We start from the raw sequence: 12,632 nt of genomic DNA, 5'->3' as shown, positions 1-12,632 counted from the left end.
TAATTTCCTGCGAAGAAATCAAATTATGGACACGCTTATTTTCCATGGTAGGGAAATACATAAAAATTTTCCTGTCTTCTTAATTATGTCGAGAGGATATCGGATAACAAAAACTGTTATCTACATATATAATTGTTGGGAAATTAAGTCAATGTTGTACAATCAATTTGTAATTTGCAAAACCTTTAATGGTTATACAGTTAAATGATTGAAAAAGTGAAGCTTTAATAGTATATTAATGATTGAATTTCTACAATGTCTTATGGGTTATTAAAAATTGAATGAAAGGTGGAATAGGTCCAGCAAGATTACATAATTTACTAAATAGTTTATTATAAAATTATGTACAATTATAACTAATAGCGAAGAAGAAGAAATTGATATTATACTGAAGAAATTATTATTTCAGTTAATAATTCCAATATCAAATGAATCAAATTATTAAATATTATCAAACTTAGACAAAATTATTTTGAATAGTTTTTACTTGAAATATAATATATATAAAAACATAAGCTCTACTTAGAAATGAGTAGGATGTACAATTCTGAATTTTTTAAAATTCTATTAACAATTTAAAAAATTTATTCCGTTTTAATTTCTAACAATCTATTTACATGAACCAAATAATCATTTGGTTTACTCGTTCACATTGAACAAACAATCACAAGTGAAAAATGAATCAGTTATTTTACACAAGAATATTAATTACAAATAGGTGTCTTACTACAAATCAGGAAAACTTACACCTTACCGCATGTTGTTTTTAACAGGCTGTTCACGTGAACCAAATAGTCGTGATTAAAACACCGAACTCGTCGTTTCGACGATAAACACAGTGTGCGCAAGGGTTTTCACGGTTAAAATGACCTTAGGAGTCTCGGTTGCAACACGTTGCGCACACAGTGCAAGCTGTGCCTTACAGCAAGGATAAATCTCTTATCCGTAGACAAGGAGCGGTACAGTCGAGTCATAAAGTTTTCTTGTCTAGGTGTAAAACAGCGTGCAACAAGCGGCCTGGTGCTGGTGGCACCGCGAAATTACGCTCTCCATTAAGTGGGTTTTTTTTTCTAACGAGACCATTATTTACGATAAGTTCGCCGTAAACGGCGATATCCCGGCAAATGCACCTGCGAACGAGTGGCGAGCATGCTACTCACGTCCGTCCGCATCACGGAAACGCGTACACGCCACGCCGCGCCGTGTGTACGATGAAAATAATGAGATTGATCGCTCACTCTTGGCGCCGTGGTTCGCGTTGTCATTATGTGACGAAGCGCACAATGAAACACTGTGGGAAAGATAGCAAACATGTATATTTAACAACGAAGACTGAATTGTTTTAAATATTTTAGAAATATATCCTTTGTATCGTTAACCGTGAGACTGGACGAGAATGGAAATTCTTGATGCAATTGTCCTATTACTGTAATAACTACAATTAATTGCAAAAAATGTGTATGAAATAAAAATTCATTTATATCATTTCGGAATATTTTATGAAAAAAAAAAGGTACTTCCCTCAGCAACACGCGTCTTACCACCAACATCATTTGTTTGGTTTCTATAGCAATTTTCAATAAATTATACACACATGTTTCAAAATGTCAAATATGTAAAATATCTTGTAAACTATTAGTCTTTTACGGTGAAAACTTTACGAGTAATTTTAATATCCGAAGATCAATCATAATTCCAAGTTTCGCTAAAATCAGAGCGTTAGATTTCGAGAGCTCCCTTATAAAAGAAGATTATTTATAAAATTACTAACTAATATAAATTAAGATAGAACAGTAAAAACAGATCCTAAACTTTTACAAAAGATTTGAACAATATGTCACGATTGACTTACAAATTTGTATGACGATAGCTCTTTCAGCTACATATCAATGCATTTTCAACGTGATTAATTTTGTGAAAGACCCAAGCGAGGATGGAAACCTAGTAAGGTATCAATTGTATGTGATACTAACTGCTATTGACCTCACTATTATGGGCAGTATCATATCATCAGAAGAAATAGGAGAAATGTTGATCAAATCATTACACACAGCTAAGGAAAAATCTTACGCAATATTGTCACAAGAAAGAAGGTGTTACGGATGTTGTGTTCAAGATAATAAGATAATAAGATGATAATGGTATTGAAAAGCCTATTGGGTCATCCAAGATTGCGTCAGATTCTTTCTTCGACTATCTGATACCAAGCTTTAATCTTAATATAGTATTAGACAATCCAGTGACATCTGATCCGAAAGAAGTGGAACTTTAACTTCTCAATCCAACTGAACGGAAGGAGAAATTCATTTTTTAAAAGGTGAAATCTACCCATTCTTTTATTTACCAACTAATAAATTATAATTAATAAGTTATACAATAAATAGGAATAAAAAGTTGCACGCCTATGGATATTTCTATTGGAACAAAGTGAACACGTTAATAATTCATCGAAAAATATGCCGGTACCAGATATGGTCGTTTGCACTCTGACAGTGAACGCGCTAAATACTAGCCTGAAGGAGGATCAAAGAGAACCTCGAGAAGCAACAGTAAGACGTATCCAGACGAAATTGCGCGTAACAGACACGGGGCGTGCAAAAATGATAATCTGGCCCGTGGGACAGGCACGTTCTCTTGCCACGAACGAGACGGATAATTTATGGCGGATGAAACGGTGATGCAATTGCGCTCGTACATACGTTGCACGCTGAATATGGGGTAGGAACCAGTTGACTTTGACCCCGCATGAACCGTCGAACGAGTTGCATACATATCTCTCGTACGTGTATGTACATCTTTGCGTGTACGAGTCGTTGGATGAACACGTGTCACGTCAAACGACAGGTAACAGGCTTGTCGGTCGATTAAGCTACGTATGTCTCCTTTCAAATTCTGTGACATTAATTCGTTGACATCGGTAATTCAACGGGGCTTGATTCATTGCTCGTCACAAAACGCATATTACATGTATAGCGTATAAGGACGTGATGCTCGTTAAAATTTTTGATGATTGGAAAGGTTAAGACGAAAGAGATTTTGTTGATTTTTCGAAAAGATTAATTGTTATGTGAGGGGTATTGGTACGACCGATGGATGAGTAAAAATGTAATAATTCTTCTGGATAGTTTAATGAAATTTGCTATAATGTAATTTTATAAACCGCGAAGGAAATTCATATATAAAAATTTTATTTTTGAGTAATTTTATAATTGGAAGTTTCTTTAAAAAAACATGAAATATTAACAAGATCCAACACAATTCTTACGAATACAAATTCGGTTGAAATTAATGCTAATTGTGAGATTAATAAGTAAAGTAGTGTTATTTTTTTGTTTTTCTCCTGTTTAAGGAATTATTAAAATATTCTATCTTTTATTGTTTTAAACACTAGGTCATCTTAATTTAAAACTTCAAAGCTAAAATGTTACTTTTTAAAAATAAAATATAAAATATCTCACTAGTTTCCCTTTGAGATTGTATAATCTTTTAATTAATAATATCAATGCTATGACTTTATTTATCAATCAATTGAAGATATATATCTTACTACTATCACTGTCAGACTAAACCAGAATGATAGGAGAAGGAAACGAACTTCTGATAAGAATTAAAATTATTTTTCTTGTTTTTAACATTGCCAAGGAAGAGGATGCTCTCCGGTGCTGACGATCGATCCGATAACAGTAATTACAGTTGCTTTTAAATGGTGGTTTAATTGCTTTAAAATACAGTTAAATGGTGGTTAATTGCTTTAAAATCAGCTTCGTTGATAAATATAGATATACTAAACATAAATATACGCGCAATTTGACTTCTGCGGTAACCGCGAGCACTCAGGCCACCAAGTCTGACTCGCGTTTCAGAGGAAAAGGCTCGTTACAAATGTTACGTAATCATCGCTTTAATGTTACTGCAGCTCAGTTTGTAGAGAATAGGTCTAACTTGACCATTTAAAATAATTTTTAACCACAGTTGATTGTAAGTAAAATTTTGAGAAAAGATATTTCAAATAACGTTTAAAATGATATTTACATTCTTCAGAGTTCAAATAAAATAATATTTTAAGTAGAAAATGAAGTTTTGGTCAAGAAATATTATTTTGTTTGAAATTTTGAATAGTACTTAAAACAGTTTTTCTTTCAATTTTAGTGTAAAATTATTTTCACTGTCGAAATTTCATTTTCTGTTTAAAATATTATTTCATTAAATCATAATTAAATGCCGTTGTTGAAATAATCAAAATGACGCAATTTTTTTAGGTAATAGGGAAAATAATGATACAGGGGAAGCAAACATTCTCAAAATTTTAATTTTAGACGATATTAATATTGAAAGTAATTCAGAAAGTAAATAATATAAATTGTATACTGAATAAAAATACAAATAATAGAATAAATATTAGTTCAATTTTTCCCGCATAAGCGTTTATACATATAGGTACAAGTGGCGGAAGGTCACAGACTTGTATAGATCCCCTTCCCTGTATTGTCAATTTCTCCAGGGATGTCTATGGACAAGGGCGGGAACCCGGGACACCACCGCTTTTTCTATAGAAACCTGATTTGATCGCAATTGTACGTCAAATATATGTATAGCTATAGTTATAAGTTAATTGAGCTCTAATCAAATTAGTCAAACTCTAATCACAACTCAATCTATCAAAGTATACAAGCACGGTGTACTTTTATAGAATTTTGATTAATTATCATCCGTACAAGTTAATTGTAGGCTCCTCTTAAATTATAACTAACGATATCTCGTTAATGTTAAATGATTTCCTCCAATTATTTCGAACAGTGTAGTACAAAATTAATGATATTAAATCTCAGATCTACCCACAGATTAAATACAATACCAACTGAAAAGTATCCAACTTGTAAACGGTCAGAAGTAGGTAACATCATGATTATGTTTACCACTTGGAGAAATCGTAATTCCGTTCGACGTTCGCTATAATTTATTTGACAAATTACACGTTTCGGTTCTCATTAATTGCAGACCTACCATTAAGTTCGAGGCATTGAAAGGGAACAGATTTCCGTGCTCAAGTTAATAGCGTCTGTAAAATAGCTCGTAGTGTGTTGATCCGATATATACATACATATATTGCAACTGGATTGGCAATTGAAAAATTATACACGAAGTCAATCCATCCTCCGTAATTTGCTAGATAAACAGCATCGACGTCTGTAATTGATACTTGCACAACATATTAAGTTAAAAGCGTTTGAAGGCTTAATGTTATCCGAGAATTGCAACAATCAAAAAATTAAACGTCAATCTGTGTATTTGTATCGTAATTTCTTCGAATTAAATTTTCGTGGTACTGGTTAAATAAAAAATTGTTACTTCGTGAATTATACAATTTTTAATATAATTTTATGTTAAATACTAAATGATTTATCTTAATGTAATATTCCAAATACAGGAATAAAGTTCACTTCATCTGTATTTATTTATTGATACAAAAATTGGAATAAACTAAGTAAGTAGAGTTTTATCCTAAATCATTTATTCTCAGGTTTATTAGAAAATCAAATAATAACATGACTGAATATTTCAAAACGTATTAAAAAATTGTAAAATATTTCAGATTGCGGAAAGTTTTGTGATATTCTATAAGAGTTTAATTAGAAGCGTATTTATAAATGTATTAGGTATACAAATCAATTATGTACCTTTTTTCTTAATTGAAAATTTATTTTCAAAAAGTTATGATAGTTCCAATTATTGAAATAATCGATATTTCTATTGTATTCTTGCGCTGCTTTTCAAATACGCAGAAATGCAAGAAAATATTCAAATTTAAAAATAAATACACTGATACTCCTTTTTCGAAGTCAGTTAAAAATAAAAATTAAGCAGGCATAATGCTAAAGGTACTCAATTAATTTGTTCACCTAATATATGATGAAGAAATTTAATTGCTATTAGAATCACCTTATGTAAATTGTTTTCAAGTTCACTAGTGTGAATTTCAAAGTGTTATTATTATTATCTTTTGACAAGGGTTATTTTTATTTATAAACCCTCCAATTATACCAAGTATGTAGTAAAAATTTATATCTATAATACAGAAACTTAATTATCCTTAAAATAACACATTAAATTTGTTAGAAATAAAATTGATATTTGCTGAAACCTGAAACTTTCAACAAGTTCAGAATGACAGTCAAAATGTTAAGTGTCTACAAACTTCTAAACGGAAACGAGGATGATTACCCTTCTACAATACAAGTGAAGCCTGAAAATGTTAAAACAACGTTCCAAGAGATCAAAGCTGATATTTTGACGGTCAGTAAGCAAACTTCGCAATGTACGAAAGGAAGTTTCGTGGTTGCAGACAGGATAGTGAACAGGAGCCACATGTCCACGACGTATCTTTCACAGAGAAAGGAAATCCCGATGATTTCAATAATTTTGCCGGTGCATTTTTTCACTCGAGCTGTCGACAGTGAGAGAAATCGGCCATTCGGTGGCGCGTAAATCTTCCAGCGAAAACACAAAGGTTTGTTTAGGTGTCACGTTTAATGCATGATCGCTCGTTTTCCTTTGCTTATGGCGAAATTCAAGGGTGAATTCAATTGCTAAGTGAATAATTGCGGCACAACATGTGCGTTGCTCGACGAAACACATTTTACCTAGTATTTCATATTTATGGACGCCTTAAGGAACTCGTAGAAATGATTTAAATTACTACTCAGTGATTCTCAACCTTCTGTGTTGAGAAAAGCAATTCGGCAAACAACTATCATCGTTATCGATATTCTTGCGCCATTTATTGGTAGCATTTCAAATCTAAAACAGAGGATGAGAAAATATTCAAATGTAAAATATTACTTAATTAGACCGACGCGACGTAATATTAGCACGTTGACTACTATCCTAAAGTTATTGAAAATTTAATTAAATCATATTCTTATTTTGCACAAATCTTATCCATTATTTTCACAATATTTTCATAATTCCAGATACCTACTCAATACGAACATTTTCAACTAGATAATTTTTAAAAATTTCTAATAACATTGATAATTGAATGCTAATATCGGTGAAATAGCAACCTACGAAGGAATTTCTTTTTCTTTAGATGCAAAACTCGAAGTAATATTAATCAATAGGCTGTCAACGAAACGGCATAGACGTATGCGCCGAAATGTGCATAAATCGTAAAAGTTATTCTCGTTCACACCCTCAACGTATCCACAAATATATCTGGTGAGATAAATTACATTATTCGAGGGTCAATGCGATCGTTCTGTAATCATGCCACGCACATGCCGCTCAATGAAATTGCTATTTCGCGGTATTCCACATTTATCGTTGCTATAAACGAGGATGCGGCCAGACATCAGAATTCTCTCCTCTTATTTTTATTTTTCTCCTTCATCGGTGTGAAAATTAACGAGCTACGAATTTGACGTAAATCAGAGAGAAATACCGATGTAGATTTTCTTAACGACAAATCTTTCTTGTATTGCACTTTAATCGTTCATAAATTAGAATAACATCTGCTTGGTGGTTTCATATATTTTTCTGAAAAATCAATTTTCGAAAAAGATTTTATGAAAATTTTCTTGAGATAAGAGATTCAACTTATTTTATAAAAGAAATTCAGCTAATCCCTATTTAACGTGAAACACGGAATATTATAGCTTAATTTGTTTTATTAAATTAAATTTTAGCTGCAATTGTAATAATTTCAAATTTTGTATGGTAGATTTTATCAAAAACATACACATTTACATTGTCGTTGTTACACTGTTACGATTAAAATCATATTTTACATGAACTGTGTAAAAATGGAATAAAACTTGAGATAAAGGGTCTAACCGTACAAGCATGGTGAATCGGTCCCCAACAACAATTTCGGTTGATATTTAAATCGCATGCTTTTTGCTTAAAGAACTTTGAGGAATTTCAACCCCTACCCCTCCCTTTTTTAAGGGGCATATGAGGGGAAACAAACCTAAATTTTACTATTTTTTTTTTCTCGGAATCTTTTAAGATATTTGAGCACACTAAAGTGCAAATAGTAGGTACTCATTAGCTGTACTTCATATATGTTTTTCAAAATTTCTATCCGATGATTAAGAGTTGAAAAATAAATAAATAATAAATAAATTTTTTAAGGTGATTTTTATAGACAATCCCTTAAGTGACACCCACTGAAAAAATTAAGAATAATCCTTTATTGCTTAATTATTATCTGTAAAAGTTTCAAGAGTGTCGAATTGGTACAACATGATTTAAAAAAAAAAAATAAAACAATTATAACGCCCCTTCATAAGGCAAAGACAGCCTGAACGTTAATGACGCTCAACCTAACCAACCTACTGAGGAACACGTTTCACCGGCCCGCTACAATTTTTATACCAGAAACAGTTCTCAGAAAAATATGAACTTTGTTTGCCTTAAACTGTATGTTTTTAAATAAAAAGCATTTAGTATATATACCTTACACATTCCATTCAATTGCCATTATTCAGTAAGATAGCTTAATTAAAAAAATCAATTTGTTAATATATTATTTAAATAAATGACTGTTAGTTAAATGCTTTACACATAAAATAATTTTTAACAAAAAATACAACCGACTTCGAGATGCGCTAAAAAGTATAAAATAATTTATATTTCGTTTATACAATTATTTAACAATTATTAATAAAACCTCTTGCTGCATTAACAAAATGCGCTAAAAAGTATGAAATAATTTCTATTTCATTTATACCAATAATCCACAGCTGTTAATAAAATCTATTTAATCGTTAAATAGTATACTAAATACATTTCAATCTTTTCGGAGGCGGCGTAAAATTAAAAACATTTCTTCTACTAGAAAGATCCCGGTTCAGGTGTCGACAACCTATGACTTACGGGTCACCAAGTGATACATTTGATAATTTCAAGTAAACAATATTCAACGAGAATCAACACACCCATTGCGGATTAACTACATTACATCAGAAGTGTTGCCAATTTCTGATACAATCGTTACAATTACAAATGTTTTCAGCCGTATCTATAACGTTCCGTATTTTTTCTCGCAACTTATTAATTACCAAGTTCGTTCGTTATTGGGTATTTTTAACTCGGGTACTTTAATTCGGGTATTTTTAATTTTGCGCCGCCTCCGAAAAGGTTGAAATGTATTTAATATACTACATATTTAACGATTAAATAGATTTTATTAATAGCTGTAGAGTATTGGTAGGTATAAATGAAATAGAAAATATTTCATACTTTTTAACGTATTTTGTTAATGCAGCAAGAGGTTTTATTAATAATTGTTAAGTAATTGTATAAACGAAATATAAATTATTTTATATTTTTTAGCGCATCTCGAAGTCGGTTGTATCTTTTGTTAAAAATAATTTTATTTTACACTTTTTAGTGGAACGAGCAGTATTTTTGGAATACCGTAAGGCGGTTTTACGTTTTTATTGGTTAGGTAATAACCATAAACAAAAGAAAATATACTAATCAAATTTAGATGGTTAATAAAAAAGCTATAATTGATCTTGGCAAAAAGAATTTTGCAAAAGGCCGAACGTCGCTCTTAGTTGTGTCAAAAGTTTAGATGGTCTAACTTTATATGATTTAGTTATCTGATAACACGCATGACGAAAGGGCACTCACAGAAATGCAAAGATAACGACGGTTTCTTTTGCAAAGAAACAGTCCAAACCAGCTTCCAGCGACCGATACATGAAGGGGCAAGCCAACCCTTCTTTTTTTAGCGACCAATTGATAAAGAAAATGACGAAGTCTACTTTCACGGACAATGTTGAAAAGTCGCAATCGGTACATTCCTTGCAGAGTAATGGCTATGCATTGCAGACACCAAACAAGGAATATTTTGCAATAACAATAGTTATTAACAATAACAAATTCCATAAATTTTTGCAAGTGAGATCGTCGCGGAAATATCCCTTATTAGATGTGAAAGCTTTCATCGCGATTGGTACATTCCTTACAGAGTAAACGCCGAAAAATATAAATTACGTTTTCTGCAATAAAAATCGTCAGGAATAAACAAATGCAGAATATTTTTTTTACGGAACCAATCGGGAGATATACTCTACAAGATGCAAAAGTCTTATTCGTTTCGATTGATCCATCCGTGTCGGAGCAATCGGTGAAAAATATAAATCAAGCATTATGTTTTTTGCAAAAAAATCATTAGCAATGAAAAAATGTAAAATGTTTTTTTAACAGGACCAATCGGAAAAAATGGTATAAAATGGTATAAAAATCATGACAGACCGGCGAAACGTATTCTTTTGTAGGTCAGTTACATTGAGCGCCACTAACGTTCAGCCTGTCTTTGCCCTATGAAGGGGCGTTATATTTGGTTTCTTTTTTTTTAAATCATGTTGTACCCATCCGACACTCTTGAAACTTTTACAGATAATAGTTAAGTAATAAAGGATTATTTTTAATTTTTTCGGTGGATGTCACACAACGGATTGTTTATAAAAATCACCGGATAAAAGTTTAAAAAAATATATATGAAGCACAGCTAATGAGTACCTATTATTTGCACTTTAGTGTGTTCAAATATCTAAAGCAGTTTCCGAGAAAAGAAATAGTAAAGTTTAGGGTTGTTACCCGCATATCTCCTTTATCAGTGAGGGTAGGGGGTTGAAATTGCTCACAGTTGTTCTTTAGGCAAAAAGCATTATGTGCTATCAACTGAAATTATTGGAACCAAATTGTTTCGTTTTCAAAATTGATTAAGTGAAACTTAAAATAATTATAAGAACCATAAAACAAAAGGTCATTATGTTTAAATAAAACCGGGTCAATGATACCAAATAAAATATTGTAAAACTTTACTTATGTGATAATAAGACTTGTGTTCTTCTTGTTAGTAAATTAAACATTATAACCTTTTCAAACCATTAAGGTAATGTTGAATAATTACTGCAATTCTCATTCCCGTTGTTGAACATCCTGAAATCATTTAAAAGCTCGCAATAAATGTATCCTCTATAATCAGTGCAGCTTCATTTCCATAAAAATCTCGTAACAAGTAATGTTTCGTTATTCAAGTACCATTCTTAACACGATCACTATCTTGAAGACACAAACTGAATCCTATATTTAGAAGATTGATGAACATCCTATAATTAACAAATTGAATCCTCTTCTTTGATTATAATGTAGTACAATCTATCACATATCGTTGATTACAGTACCTAGAAATTTCAATTGAAACGCAAGGAAGTTAGTGAAAGTAAAATTATAGCTAGTAAACGTTTAAAGTGGAAGAGTTAAATGAGTAGAAATTGGGCGGCAACATTCAACGGTATAAATTCAACGTTAAGTCCTCAATTTGCGATTCAATAGTCATAATAACGTGTCGGGTGTTATTCAATTTACTCAGACGTTCTCAGCGAACCTGTGACGTATCAGTAACAACATTGAAGCAGTTACTGGATGAGTAAATAAACACATTCAGGACATAAATATGTACATACACTGCCGGATTAAAAGGAGGTCTAAGGGGGGCTACAGCTTCGGGCTCCACTTTGTAAATTCTTTGCAGGTGCCCCGTTATCAGTCCATTTATTAGATATGTCAAAAATCTTTGAATGACGTACTGTTGCCCTTTTTCATTAGCATTAAATGTTTATTAATTTTATTAAGAATAAATATTAATTTTTAAACTAAGTTTATCAACCAAGGGAGCTTTTGAAGAAATTTTAATTCAGCCCTGTGTAACTAATGTAGCTAACGGTGTGATCCTAATAATTCATTACAAAATTAGCAAAATTAGCAAAATTAGCAAAATTAGCAAAATTAGCTTGAGCATTAATAATGTAACTTTTCATTGAACATTTCGAACCCTTTATAAAAATATGGAGATTTTCTGTATTTCAAAATCTGCCATTTAATGTGCAGTAACTCAATAATTTTAACTGCTTAAAAACAATTACAGTAGAATCTCGATTATCCGAACTAATTCTGTTTAAAATGTTCGGATAATCGAATTTTTCAGATAATCGAACGATTTATATTAGAAACACATTACGTACGAAAAATGATAATTTATTACATAATATATGTATGCGTTACATACCTATATTGTTTACTTATTTTTATCCTCCCAATATTTTGTGCTGCCAAATTGCATTTTTCTTCTAAGTTAACAATTCCTACTGTATCATATTGTGCTGATTAACAAAAAATACAATGATCATTATTTATTATAACTGTATACCACATTTCTAGTAATTCTGTAATATCTTTTCTTTAAGAAATTGTGTCAGTTTTGATTCAAAGTAGGCCAAATTGAAAAAATAAAGATTTACATCATATTTCGCACTGTTATATAAGTCAGGAACATAAATTGTTTCTCTCCAGTTTCTAAATTGAAAAAATAAAATTTGAAGAGTGGAAAGAAACCTAGGAAATTCAATAAACACAAATTAACTTCAACCTCCAAATGAACTAATCCTTCTTTTTTTCACAAAATTTTACCTTGAAACTATACTGTAAATCTGTCTGAAATTTGAAAAAGAAAGAATATCTAATAAAATTAATTGGTTCTTGAGAACATCAATTTTAAGTAGGAAGCAACAAAACGATTTTGGGATATCTTTCTATTATAGAAATCGTAGAAAATC

General features: G+C 31.3%; 1 protein-coding gene across 1 annotated transcript in view; it reads left to right on the top strand.

Annotated features, from left to right (window-relative positions):
- LOC117610641 (uncharacterized) overlaps positions 1–12,632 on the top strand; it is a 180,140-nt gene that overhangs the window by 161,051 nt on the left and 6,457 nt on the right. The window lies entirely within an intron of this gene.

The sequence above is a fragment of the Osmia lignaria genome, chromosome 14 (assembly GCF_051020975.1).
Source record: "Osmia lignaria lignaria isolate PbOS001 chromosome 14, iyOsmLign1, whole genome shotgun sequence".
NCBI classification, from domain to species: Eukaryota; Metazoa; Arthropoda; class Insecta; order Hymenoptera; family Megachilidae; genus Osmia; species Osmia lignaria.
This window is presented reverse-complemented; position numbering and strand designations above follow the sequence as displayed.